Genomic DNA, 12,150 nt, shown 5'->3' on the forward strand with positions numbered 1-12,150 from the left:
GGGAGAGCAGCTGGAACACTCTGGGCAGGAGGCAGCAGGGAGACCCCTGAAAAGGAAGAGGGATGATCTGCTTCCACTGCAGGAGGGAAACAGGCAGGGGAGGGCTGGGATGGGCCCACAACTTGGCAGAGCAAGGGGACCTAGAGCCAGCTTTGCCTGATACTGCCCATCCAGAGCGGGGATGTCTGTCCCAGATCCCTGTCCCTGCTCTGTGCTGAGCACAGAGAGCAAATAGAGCAGGAACAACCCTGTGCCCTGGCACTGCCACCCCCCAGTATGGGGCATGAGACAGGATCACACCCACAGTGGGGTGCCCCCCAGCCCTCTCAGGAAGGATCCAGCCCCTCAAACTGGAGCCCAGGCCCAGAACAGCACTTAAACCACACCCCAAACCACTGCTCAACCTCTGAGGCAGTACTCAGCCCCCTGAAATGGTGCTTGGTGACCAAAGTGGCCCTCAGCTTCCCATCAAGCCAGGGCTCATCCCCCAAGCCAGCACTGAACCCCTGAGTGGGTGCTGAGCACCCCAGAGGGGTGTTTGACCCCTGAGATGGTGCTCAGCCCTCCAGAACAGTGCCTGACCCCAAGACAGTGCTCAGCCCCATGAAGCAGCCACTGAGATGCTGCCCAGACCCCAAAGTGAAGTTCAGGCCCCAAAGCAGTGCTGGAGCCTCAAGCTGGTTCAGTCTCCTAAAATGCTGTTTGACTCTCATGCTGCTGCTCAGCCTCCCAAAACACCAAACCCCCAAATCAGTGCTTGACCCCCAAGCCAGAACAATGCCTGACCACCAAACCAGTTGCCAGCTCCCCAAAACGGTGCTCAGCCCCTTGACTTAGTGCTCAACACCCCAAAATGCTGCTTAACCCCCAAGCCAGTGCTCAGCCCCCAAAAAGCCTTATCCCAAAGGAGGGGTCAGCCACTCCATGGTCCTCCCCAGGCACAGCCATTCCAGTTTCCTCCCAGTACACCTACTGGTCACATGGTCCCTCAGAATGGCCAGACAGCCCCGAGGGGGTTTTCCCAAATTCCTCTGCCCCTTCATCAGCAAAATGACACAGGAGCAGCATGGCAGGGAAGCCATCCCTCCCCAACACCCTGGCTGTGGGAAGGGACATGTTCCTCACTCTGTGTCCTGGGGGGGAGCCCCCTGACCTCTTTCCCATAATTTCCCAGGGGAGCATCACCAGTGGGACAGACAAGATTCCCAGAGCTCTGCTGGGAGCCTCCCTTGCCCGGGAGCCATGGAGGGTGGGGGTCCTGGACAAAGTAAAGAATATCAGGCACCAGGTCCATGGTTATCCCGGGAGGTGGCTGAATGGTTTGTGGGATGCAGACCAGGGACCAGGGGTGGGATGAGGGCACAGCCAGTCTCTAATGGAGGGGGCTGCTGGCTGTGGGGACACTGCCAGGGGCCTTTCCAGCCCTGTCCATCGGGATGAGCTGCTGAACCACCCCCACAGCCCAGTGCCAGCTATTCCCAGGATCAGCCTGGCAGTGTTATGGGTATGGCTGAACCCCAAAGCACCAACCACAGGCAGCCTGGGGACCCCCAGGGACTGGCCACCGGCCCCCAGCTCCCCCAATCCCCCAGATTCCCCTTTGCCCCCAGGTTTGGCACCTCCAGACCCCAGACACAGCCCCCATCCCTGCCCCAATCTCACATCCCCCCACCCCTAATCGAACTGCCTGCCGCACAGACTCATCCCAGTTTAATCTTCACGGTGCATCAGGCATCGGGGAAAAAACACAACGATTTTCCTCTTTTTTTTTTTTTTTTTTTTTTTTTTTTTTTTGGGTCTTAATCTTTACCTGGGGTCAGATTTACCAATCCTCCCACTAATCCCCCAACGCCTTCGCAAGGCAAATGGCCCCTCCTCCACCAGCCCCGCGGAGTGAGTCCAGGGAGCACCCATAGCCCCAGGGTGCCTCGGGATTAGCGCTCCAGGTGACTCCAGTTTTTCCCGACGAGGTGGCAATACGTGTTTTTAAAGGCTTTTTTTATTTAAGGAATGTGAATGTGAGGATGAGGGGGAAGGAGATCACTCGGTAATGGGGAGATAGGGGCAAAGCCTGGGAGTCTTGGCTCCACTGGCAGGCTCAGATTTGGGGGAAATACTCGGGGAAGGGATGAGAAACCACTTCTTAGAGATGATTCCATGCCATTCCCTGCCTCAGTGTGTAGAGATGAAGGGTCAGCCCTCCTCCCGGGGTTCCGATGGCAGCAGCTGCCCCTGAACAACCTCCAGGTCATCCCGGTGGGGCAGGACTGGGAATCACCCCGGATGGGAGAGTTTGGGGGCTGCAGATGTGGGGACAAGAGTTCCTGTGGATGTGAGGGTTCTGGGATCCCTGTGGATGGGGGACACGGGGCTCTGCAGAAGGGGGCAGGGAGAGCAAGGGGCTTTGTGCATGGGGGGTCTGCAGAGAGGGGCAACAGGGATCTGCAAAAGGGGGGACGGGGGGCCCTGCAGAGAGGGAGCTTTGAAATGAAGGGACGGGGTTCCCAGCAGAACAGGGGGACAGGGACGCCTGAGGCAGGAGGGAACGTGGGGCTTTGAAGAGCGGGGCACAGGAGTTCCTAAAGAAGTGGGGACAGGGCTCCCTATTGATGAAGAGATGGAGGGCTCTGTAAAAGGGGGACGGGGGCTTTGCAGATGAGGAGGGGACAAGGACGACAGCTTCCCTGCAGAAGGAGGGGACAGGGGCCCTGGCAGATTGAGAGGGACAGAGGAGAGGGGTCCCTGCAGAAGGACAGATCAGAGATCCTTGCAGATGCGGGGGACAAGGGTCTTGCAGACAGGAGGGGGACAGAGGTGCCTGCAGGTAGGGGAGACAGAGATCCCTACAAATCCGCCCTTCCCACCGAGCTCCCGCTGTGCCCCTCGCACCGGGGCTGTGGCTCGGTGCGGCGGGGCTGCCGGCAGCCGTGGCTCGGTGCACCGGGGCTGGGCGCACAGCCGTGGCTCGGTGCACCGGGGCTGCCGGCAGCCGTGGCTCGGTGCACCGGGGCTGCCGGCAGCCGTGGCTCGGTGCACCGGGGCTGCCGGCAGCCGTGGCTCGGTGCGGCGGGGCTGAGCGCACGGCCGTGGCTCGGTGCACCGGGGCTGAGCGCACGGCCGTGGCTCGGTGCACCGGGGCTGGGCGCACAGCCGTGGCTCGGTGCGGCGGGGCTGAGCGCACAGCCGTGGCTCGGTGCACCGGGGCTGAGCGCACAGCCGTGGCTCGGTGCACCGGGGCTGAGCGCACGGCCGTGGCTCGGTGCACCGGGGCTGAGCGCACGGCCGTGGCTCGGTGCACCGGGGCTGCCAGCAGCCTGCCCGGCCCCGAGCCCGCGGGCAGCTCGGTCCGAGCTAACCGGTTCTGGCAGCGCGGCCCCGCCGCGACACCGCGCAGGCTCCGGCACCGCGCCGCGCCGGGCCGGGATTCGCAATCTGTCCTGATGCATTACAGCGCAAACGCCCCGCGTCCAGCTCCCAGCCTGTGCCCGGCTGTGCCAGGCCGTGGCACCCCCTCCCCGGGGCCAGCTGTCCCCAGGGGCGCCCAGAGCCACCATCGTCATCATCTTCATCCTCCACGCTTATTTCCCACCCCACAGCCCCGGTTTTAAATAGCGGAATGGAGAGATGGTGCCAGGCTCCTGCTGTCACCGTGGTGAGGCAGGGGACACTAGGGACATCAAGAGTGGAGGGTCCCCCAGCAGTGCTGGCAGCAGCCTGGCAGCATGGGTGACAGTGGAGCCCCTTCCAGCAGGCAGCACGCTGTGCCAGCCCAGGGCGTGGAGGGAGCGGGGAGAAACAGACAGGCACAGATGGACAGATGGATGGGATGCTCTGCTTGCCATCCCAGGGACAGAGGGATGGGACCCCGAGGTGAGTGCCATGGCAGCCTGCAAGGTCCATGCTGGAGAGCCAGGCTCAGAAGGGCTGCAGCCCCCTTGGACAGCACCCATGCTGTGGGGATACCAGGGTCCCCCCCTCCTCTTCACCCATACTCGCACTGCACCCCTCCAAGCTCACTCCCTACACTGGGTACTTCCCATGGACGCAGGTGGGAAAGGTGGGGAGGGACAGCCCAGCCTGGCACTCTCAGTTCAGTGTCCAGCCAGCACCTACCACCCCACATCTCCCACCCTGATGCCTTTCAGATTCCCTCAGACTCCCCAAGAGCACTGTCACGTGTGCCATGGGACCCTCTCCAGGTCCTGGAAGGGACTGAGTCCTCTGTGGGAGCATTGGGCACCTGGGGGTGCACCCCAAACCCCAAACCCCCGGCGCTCGCTCGCCCCGCACCCACACACGCAGCGATGCTCCCAAATCGTTCAAGAGCCCCACAGCCACCCGGTGGCCAGGAGGACACGCGGATTCCCCAGGCAGGCAGGATGGGCTCGGCCGGAACGGGCAAACAGCAGCGGGATGCCCGCGGGAGGAGGGAGCGGCGGCAGCCGGCTGCAATAGCAGCGTGAAGGAACGGCTCTTGTGCTCTGGCCGGAGCCAGCTAACGAGGCCATTTTTGAAATGCCTCGCATACCTCCGGTCATCAGATTAGTGAGATGCAGAAGGTAAAGCAGAGGGCAAGAGGAGCGCTCCCGGCTCCCAGGCAGCGCTCCCGGCCGCGGGAAGTGGGGGAGAAGTCCCCGGCTGGCAGCGGGGCACAGGCTGCCGGTGGCACGGGCACCCAGCAGTGATGGGCGCTGGCATCCGCCTCCCGCTGGGATCCACCAGGGCACGGTGCGGGAGGGAAAGGTGGGAAGGATAACCTAACCTGCTGCCATGTCCTGGCCACCAGCCACTGCACCTCCCCAGGGCCTGGGTGAGGCCTGGACCTGCTGAAAAACCTCTCAGCATTTGACAGGGGCTTACAGGAAAGTCAGAGAGAGACTTTTCACCAGGGTCTGTCATGACAGGACAAGGGGTGAGGGATTTAAACTAAAAGAGGAAAGTTTGGGTATTAGGAAGAATTCTTCCCTGTGAGGGTGGGCAGGCCCTGGCTCAGGCTGTCCAGAGAAGCTGTGGCTGCCCCATCCCTGGAAGTGCTCAGTGCCAGGTAGGACAGGACTTGGAGGAACCTGCTCTAGTGGAAGGTGTCTCTGCCCAGGGACCTTTAAGGTCTCTTCCTGCCCAAACTGTTCTAGGAGTCTACAGAAGGAGCAAGATCCCACAGAGCCCCCAAGCATCATCTGTGGGATGATCACCTGCCCTTCCCAAGGCATCAGATCTGCTTGGGCATGAATGGTCCTCCCTGGCCCTGCTCCAGGTCCAGAAGTAGCAGGAGAGCAGGAAGCTGCCTCTGAGCAGCAAGTGGGTGCAGAGGAATAAGAGCTCTTATACAGGGTAAGAGCACCTGGATCTGCCAACACTTGGGACCCTTCAGGGTTGGGATGTTCAATTGAGAATGTCTCAGCTTTCAGGATCTGGGCTTGGATCTGGACCCCTAAATCCCATCTCTGAGGGAGAGAAAGAGGCACAAAGGCCACAAGGGCAAGTCCTAGCAAAGAGAAGTGAGAACCGATGACACCAAGACCCTTGGGGACACCAAGAGAGACCCCAGAGGCTGAGTGGACAGAGCTGCGTTGCTTGGCTGGGCACAGACAACTCCACATGGAAGAGTGTGGGAGATAGATATTGCCCAGATATCCCCACAGACAGCTGGAGCACAGACATGGACTCAAGGCAGATTTGCAAAGGCAAAACCAAAATATCCATCAAACAAGGGCTGCTTCCAACCACAGTCAACCACCCACAAACCAGGAGGTGACCAGGGACAGCAACACCAGAGCAGGCCAGAGGGGAACATGCCCAATCTCATCACAGCTGAGCACAAACCCAGTCCCCATTCCAGCAGGCACCATTCCCAGGGAGCTCAGCACGTGCTCAGCCAATGTATGCCAGGGTCAGCCGAGGGTCCCATGGGTGGCAGCACCCACCAGAGCTCACTGGAGTCACTCACAAGGCCGGGACAGCACTGCTCCCAGCCCTGCCACCACCCAGGGGACAATCAGACCCTGGGGATGAAGCCCATCTCAGAAGTGACCCAGAAATGATAGAGTACATCTCACCCCGTGGGCAGGTCCCAGCCATCACCCACTGTGTCCCCTCTGAAACACCACAGGGCTGGCACAGGGCAGGGCCAGTGATCCCAGCCCTTTTCCAGCTTCCACCTCTCGGAGCTGGGAGGGTGGAGATGGAAAAGCACATCCTGCTTGGAAAATCAGAAAACAGCTTTTCTTTTTTTCATTCTTTGCCACCGCTTCCAGGGTCACGGCCGACACACATCCTCCCATGCCCGGGCCACCACCCTGCCAGCATCTCTGCGGGGAGGTGATGCACCCCCATCCTGCCAGCACAAAGGATGTCCCAGCTCAGGGGATGGAGGATGCTCTGCTGCTAGTGACACTGCTCCAGGACAAGGACATCGAGCCAGACCCACACATCCCAAGGCGAGCTGACAGCCTGGGAGCCATTAGCCCAGTCCCTCTTCCATGCCATAACCATGGATGGTGGAAACCAGGGACACCAAGGCAGCCACTGGAAAACCTTCTGACCTCAAAAATCCTTTTATCCACATAATCACAGGCTGCCACCCATGTGCAGCACAGGCTGTCATCTCGGACCATCAACACACTCCACCTGCCTGCAAGCCGTGGGAAAAGGCAAGCAGGGATGAAATCACTCTAAAGATACCAGGGACCAGCACCCCAAAAGGAGAGACTACAGGGTGGGCACATCACCAGAATGAGATGCTGACAGACCCCAAAGCTTTTTCACTGTGGGTGTCAGGTGCCTGAGGGCCCGAGGCCAGGGTAAACGTGTCCTTTGCACTTTCCCAAAGGCAAAGGGACCCACAGGTTGCCTCAGCCACTCACTGGGGTCACACTGTTCTGCTGCCTGCTGTCCCTGGAGCTCTCCTGGGGCTCCAGCCCCATGTCCCAAGGGATACAGGACATGGGTAGGGATGCAGGCTGCTCCTCACCCACATGTCCTGATGCTTCCCAGTGGGCTCCTCAGGATGGCAAGTCCCAGCCTCCCCACCAGGACATGTCCCTCTGCTGAAGGTGAAGGCAGCTGCAGAACTGATCCCCACAACGAAGCCACTGCTGAGCAGCAGGAAGTTCACATTTCCCCCACTCCAGCCTGGAGGTTGTGGCCATCTCTGGAGGTTGTTTCTCCTCCAGCCACCCCTCTGCCCACATGCTTCTTCCCTCCTGCCTCTTCCACACCACTGCTCCCTGCACCAAATCTCAGAATGGTTTGGGTTGGAAGTGACCTTAAAGCTCCTCTCCTTTCAATCCCCTGCCATGGCAGGCACACCTTCCACTAGCCCAGGCTGCTCCAAGCCTGGCCTTGGACACTTCCAGGGATGGGGCAGGCACAGCTTCTCTGGGCACCCTGTGCCAGGGCCTCACCACCCTCAGTGTAAAACATTTCTTTCCAATGTACAGGTTAACCCTGACCTGTTACAGTTTAAAACTCTCACCCCTTGTCCTGTCACTCCAGGTCCTTGTCCAAAGTCCCTCTTCAGCTCTCTTGAAACTCCTTTGAGCACTGGAAGGAGCTTTAAGGTCTCCCTGTAGGCTTCTCTATGCCAGGCTGAACATCCCCAGCCTGTCTCCAGAGCAGAGGGGCTCCAGCCCTTGGACCTTCTCCGTGGCATCCTCTGGACCTGCTCCAACAGGCCCCACATCTGTCTGTGCTGAGGATGCCACAGCTGGATGTGGTGCCCCAAGGGGATCTCCCCAGAGCAGAGCAGAGGGGGAACACCCCCTCCTCACCCCACTGCCCGTGGTGCAGCCCAGGACACACTCACCTTTCTGGTCTGCCAGAGCACAGCGCTGGCTGATGTCCCCTCTGTCACCCAGCAGCACCCCCAGTCATTTTCTGCAGGGCTGCTCCCAGCCCATCCATTCCCCCAGCGGTACCAGGGCTGGGACTGTCCCCACACAACTGCAACATCTTGCACTTGGCATGGCTGAACCTCCCACCTTCCTCTTCCCCCATCACAGCCACACACCATCCACTGCCAGCATCCCCATCCTTTCCCAAGCCACCACGGCCCATCCATTCTCCTGTCCCCAACTGGGTGGGGGGCCAGCCTCTACCTGGGGCAGTGGCTCCCATCCTCCTCCCCAACCTGGATGAATTTCAAGAGCACCAATCCCTTTGGGGACATCCACGCTCCATGCCTGGGCTCTGTGCAGAGAGGTGGCAGCAAGGGGCAGCAGTGACAATTGGGAGTCCCACAAGACCCCCCATGCTCCCAGGAGTCAAAGCTGAGTCAGGGGAAAAGGAAGGGGAAAGGAGAAAAAAATAAAAAGAAAGAAACAAGGCTTTTGAGTGCAATATTTTAGTTGAGCACCAGAGCATGAGTAAAGGAGGGAGCTTTTCGTGGTCTGGTGAGTTTAAGCTATGAGCTGAAAGTTTAACTATTAATACACTTAATCAAGAGGTTGTTCCTACAGCCAAGATTTGGGAAAACAAAACAGGGAGGCAGGAGAACGGTGGCATCGCTGTGGCCACCCTGGAGAATGTCCCTGCTGGGGGAGGTGGAGGGTCCAGGACCAGCTGGGGCTGGATCCAACCTCGGCCAAGCCTTGCATGGACGCACCAGGAGGTGCCAGGTGCTGGCTGCCAGGGCCAAGCAGCCCGGATCCGGCTGTCACAGGAGATTTGTCAGAGGGGACAGTTTTGGAGAGAGGCTGTCACCCCCAAACCCTGCAGCACCCGCAGGTCACAGACACCAGCACCTGCACTGCTGCCACCTGCCTGGAAAGGTCCTGGTGCCACCAGGGGATGCCGGTGGCTGAGGGACACGCAGGGTCGGGGCTCCCCAAAACACCTCCCACACCTCCACAGCGTCTCCTCCGGCACGAACCTCTGCCGCAGGGGTTTGAGGAGGGACAGGCTGCCCTGTGGGGTGCAGCTCCTGTCCCCTGCCCAGCCAGCCCGGAGCGCGGGAGGTGCGGGCAGTGCCTGGCAGCGCGGCGCCGGCTGCCCGCATCCCCACCACAAAATCCATGTCAAGGACGCCTCGGCCGGCTCCAGCCTCTTCCCACCGAGGCGGCGGGGGGAGGACACGGCGACATTCGTGACGCCCGGCACAACCCCCCCCACCCCCCGCCCGCACCTCCCGCCAGGCAAGCAGCCCCCCCCGACCCTGCCCCCGGGGCACCGAGCCCCGAACGGCGCCGGGACCAACTTCTGAGCGGCACCGGCGGGTCCTTTGTTACTTTGCTTTTGTTGTCACACGCCGGCGCGTCCCCGTCCCCATCGTCCCGTCACCGTGTCCCCCCCACACCCCTCCCACAGCCCCCCCGGGCGGCGTCCCCGAGGTCAGGGCGCGACATCTGCCAGCGCGCCGGGGCGACGCCGCTACCGGCACCGGGGAGGGGGCGCAGCGCCGGGGGCATCTCCGGGGGCATCTCCGGGGTACCCCGCGCGGGGACACTCGGGGTGACACCGCCGCCGATGGCGATGCGCTGCGGCGGCCCCGCGGGGGCCGCTGGAGGAGCCGTTTCCCCAAAGCTGCTCCCGCTGGGAACGCGAAGGACGGACGGACAGACGGAGGGACGGAGCGAGGTTTCCATGCCTACCAGCGCTCCCGCGGAGCGGGACCTCGGGGAGAGTCACCCCCCGCCCTCTCCCAACCGAGCCCCCTCGCCTCGGCCCCGCCGGGGGATGCAGCGCAGCCCGCGGGCAGCAGCGCGGCCGGGGAACGCCGGGGCCGGGGCGGGCGGGGAGGCCGGAGGGGTCCCCGTCCCCCCGCAGCCCCAGGTGCGGCCCCGCCGCCGGGCTGGGGGCCGGGGGGCGCGGACAAAGCGGCACAAAGGGGCCGCTGACACAGCAGGGCCCGTTTCCAGAGAAACAAAACTTCCGCCGGCCCCGGCTCCGCGCCCCAGGTAGCCGGGATGGGCATCCCCCCACGCCCCCCTCAAAGCCGGCCTCAGCCGCCCTCCCGCAGCACGGCATCCCTCATCCTTCCCCCGGCCCCCCGGCACGGAGCGGCGGGGGGTGAAGGCTGCCCGGCCGGGTCAGCGCACACGCGGGGCCGTTACCGCAGGATGTGTGCGCAGCTTTGTTTGTGCGTGGGATGCACCCCCCCCCCCCATGGCCATCCCACCCTCTAACCCCCCATGCCGCCCCCCCATCCTCCTCTCCCCAATCAATCATCCCAGCGAAGAATAACCCGACCCGAAGCAGCCCCGGCCACGCAGGAAGGACGCTGCCGGCTGCGGGATGCGGTGGAAAAAAAAAAAAAATAGGAATAATAAAATAGAAATAAAAGGGAAAAAAATAAAACAACAACAAGAAAATACCCCACACCTCCGTGGGGCGCACGGGGCCGCGGTTCGGAGGAGTTTGAGGCCGTAATTCCCAAATTCGGGTACAATCCACAGCCCCCACGGTGGTTTTGGGGCTGGTGGCACCCACGCCGGTGCGAACGAGGGATGTTCCACGGCGCGATCGCGGCGGCTCGATGGGTGTCGGGGCGCGTGGGGTACCGTCCCCGCCGCGGGTGGGGGGAGCAGGGGGTTGGGGAATCCCGTCTGACGGCGAAGCGGGGCGGGGGGGTTCGCTGGGAACGGGGGGGTGATAAAGTTGGGCGAGTTGTCGCACATGGCTGGGCGATGGCGAGCGGCGCCGCTCCCGCGGCCACCCCGCGCCCGGGCACCGGTGGCGGAGCCAAACTGCCGCGGGAGCCCGGCGCACCCCGGGGAGGCGGCAGCGACCCACGCGCGGACAGCGGGGCCGGGGGGGGGTCCCCACGCCAGCCCCGCCGCGGGTGGCACCGCCGGCCCCGCTGCCCACCGCCTCCCGCCGGCGCCGCCGCCCCCGCCGCCCCCCGGCCCCGCCGCCACCATTGTCACCCGGGAAACCACCGGGCGCTGCCGCGGCGGTCCGGGGCGGCGGGGGGAGACGTGGGGGGCTCACTCCGTCCCTCGCCACGGCTCCCAGCGCATCCCCGCCGGGCTGCGGGTACCGGCAGCGGGGTTCGGTCGCACCGAGAAAAACTTTGCTCGTTACCCCGACGTTCCCCCCGTCCCCTCCCATCCCCGGGAAGCGGCGGGGCCGCTCGGGCGCCGCGCAGGCAGCACCGGCCGGGCCCGACGCGGGCAGGCGGGCAGGCGGCCAGCTCCGGCCCCGCCGCCGCCGCGGGCAGCCCGGGCACGGCGCCGGGCAGCGGGGCGAGCCGCGGATCCCCCCGCCAAACTTTTTCTTCTCCACCACCTCCCCTTTCTCCAACGGCCCCCCGACACCCCCCGCCCCAACTCCACCGCCGGAGCGCCCCGGGGGCCGGCACCGACCGGCGGTCCGGGAGCCGCCGCGCTGCGGGCAGCGCCGCCGGGAGCGGCGGGGGCTGCCCGGGCGCCGGGAAGGGGGCAGGAGGGGAAGGGAGCGGGGTAGGGAGGGGAGGTCAGCACCTGCCCGGGGCCGGGGCCGGGGCCGGGGAGCCGAGGCGGGCTCGGTGCCTCGCCGCCGCCGCACACCCACCTCCACATCGCCGCTCGCTCTGGGAGTGCGCAGCCCCCGCTCCGCGCTGCACGGCGCTGCCGCCGCCGCCGCCGCTGCCCGCGGCTGCCGGCAAAACCCGGACCGGACCGGGCCGAGCGCCCCGCGCCGCCGGACACCGCCACACGCCGCGACACGCCGCGACACGACACGCCGCGCGCGCCCCCCGCCGCCCCGCCCGCACCGCCACCGCCACCCCCGCCCCGCTCGCCCGACCCCCGGCGCCGAGCGGCTACACCCATCCCCGGCGGCCCCGCCGCCCCCACGGGTGTCACCCCGCTGCGCCGTGTGACAGCGGCCCCGCGCGTGGGGACAGAGTGTGACCCTCGTGTCCCACCCACCCCCACCGGCTTTATCCCGCTGTGACCCCCGTGTCTCATTTACCCGCCCCTGTCACGGGTGTAGCCGCGGCGTGCCTGCCCGCCCCCGTGTCCCAGCTGCCTCCATGGGTGTCACCGTGGTGTGTCCCCTCGTGTCCCGCATGCCCTCATGGGTGTCACTGTGCCGTGCCGTCCGTGGGCCGTACACCCCACACGGGTGTTGCTGCGGTGTGTCGCCCTCCGTGTCCCAGCTGCCTCCCCCCCGCCACCCCCCCGCGAGTGTCACCGTGGTGTCCCAACCCCTCGTGTCACACACGGATGGGAT

At 64.2% G+C, this 12,150-nt stretch overlaps 1 protein-coding gene across 4 annotated transcripts in view; it reads right to left on the reverse strand.

Moving 5' to 3' along the window:
- CXXC5 (CXXC finger protein 5) overlaps nt 1-11,514 on the reverse strand; it is a 35,918-nt gene extending 24,404 nt beyond the window's left edge. For 2 of the 4 annotated variants that reach the window (XM_021531866.3, XM_021531865.3), the window contains exon 1: nt 11,488-11,514. The gene's annotated coding sequence lies outside the window, so the exon portion shown is untranslated. Of the gene's footprint in view, nt 1-11,417 lie in introns of all 4 variants that reach the window. The other 2 variants (XM_085591162.1, XM_085591161.1) reach the window with 1 other exon arrangement.
- Between the last annotated feature and the right edge of the window lie 636 nt (nt 11,515-12,150).

The sequence above is a fragment of the Lonchura striata genome, chromosome 13 (assembly GCF_050655825.1).
Source record: "Lonchura striata isolate lonStrDom1 chromosome 13, ASM5065582v1, whole genome shotgun sequence".
NCBI lineage: Eukaryota > Metazoa > Chordata > Aves > Passeriformes > Estrildidae > Lonchura > Lonchura striata.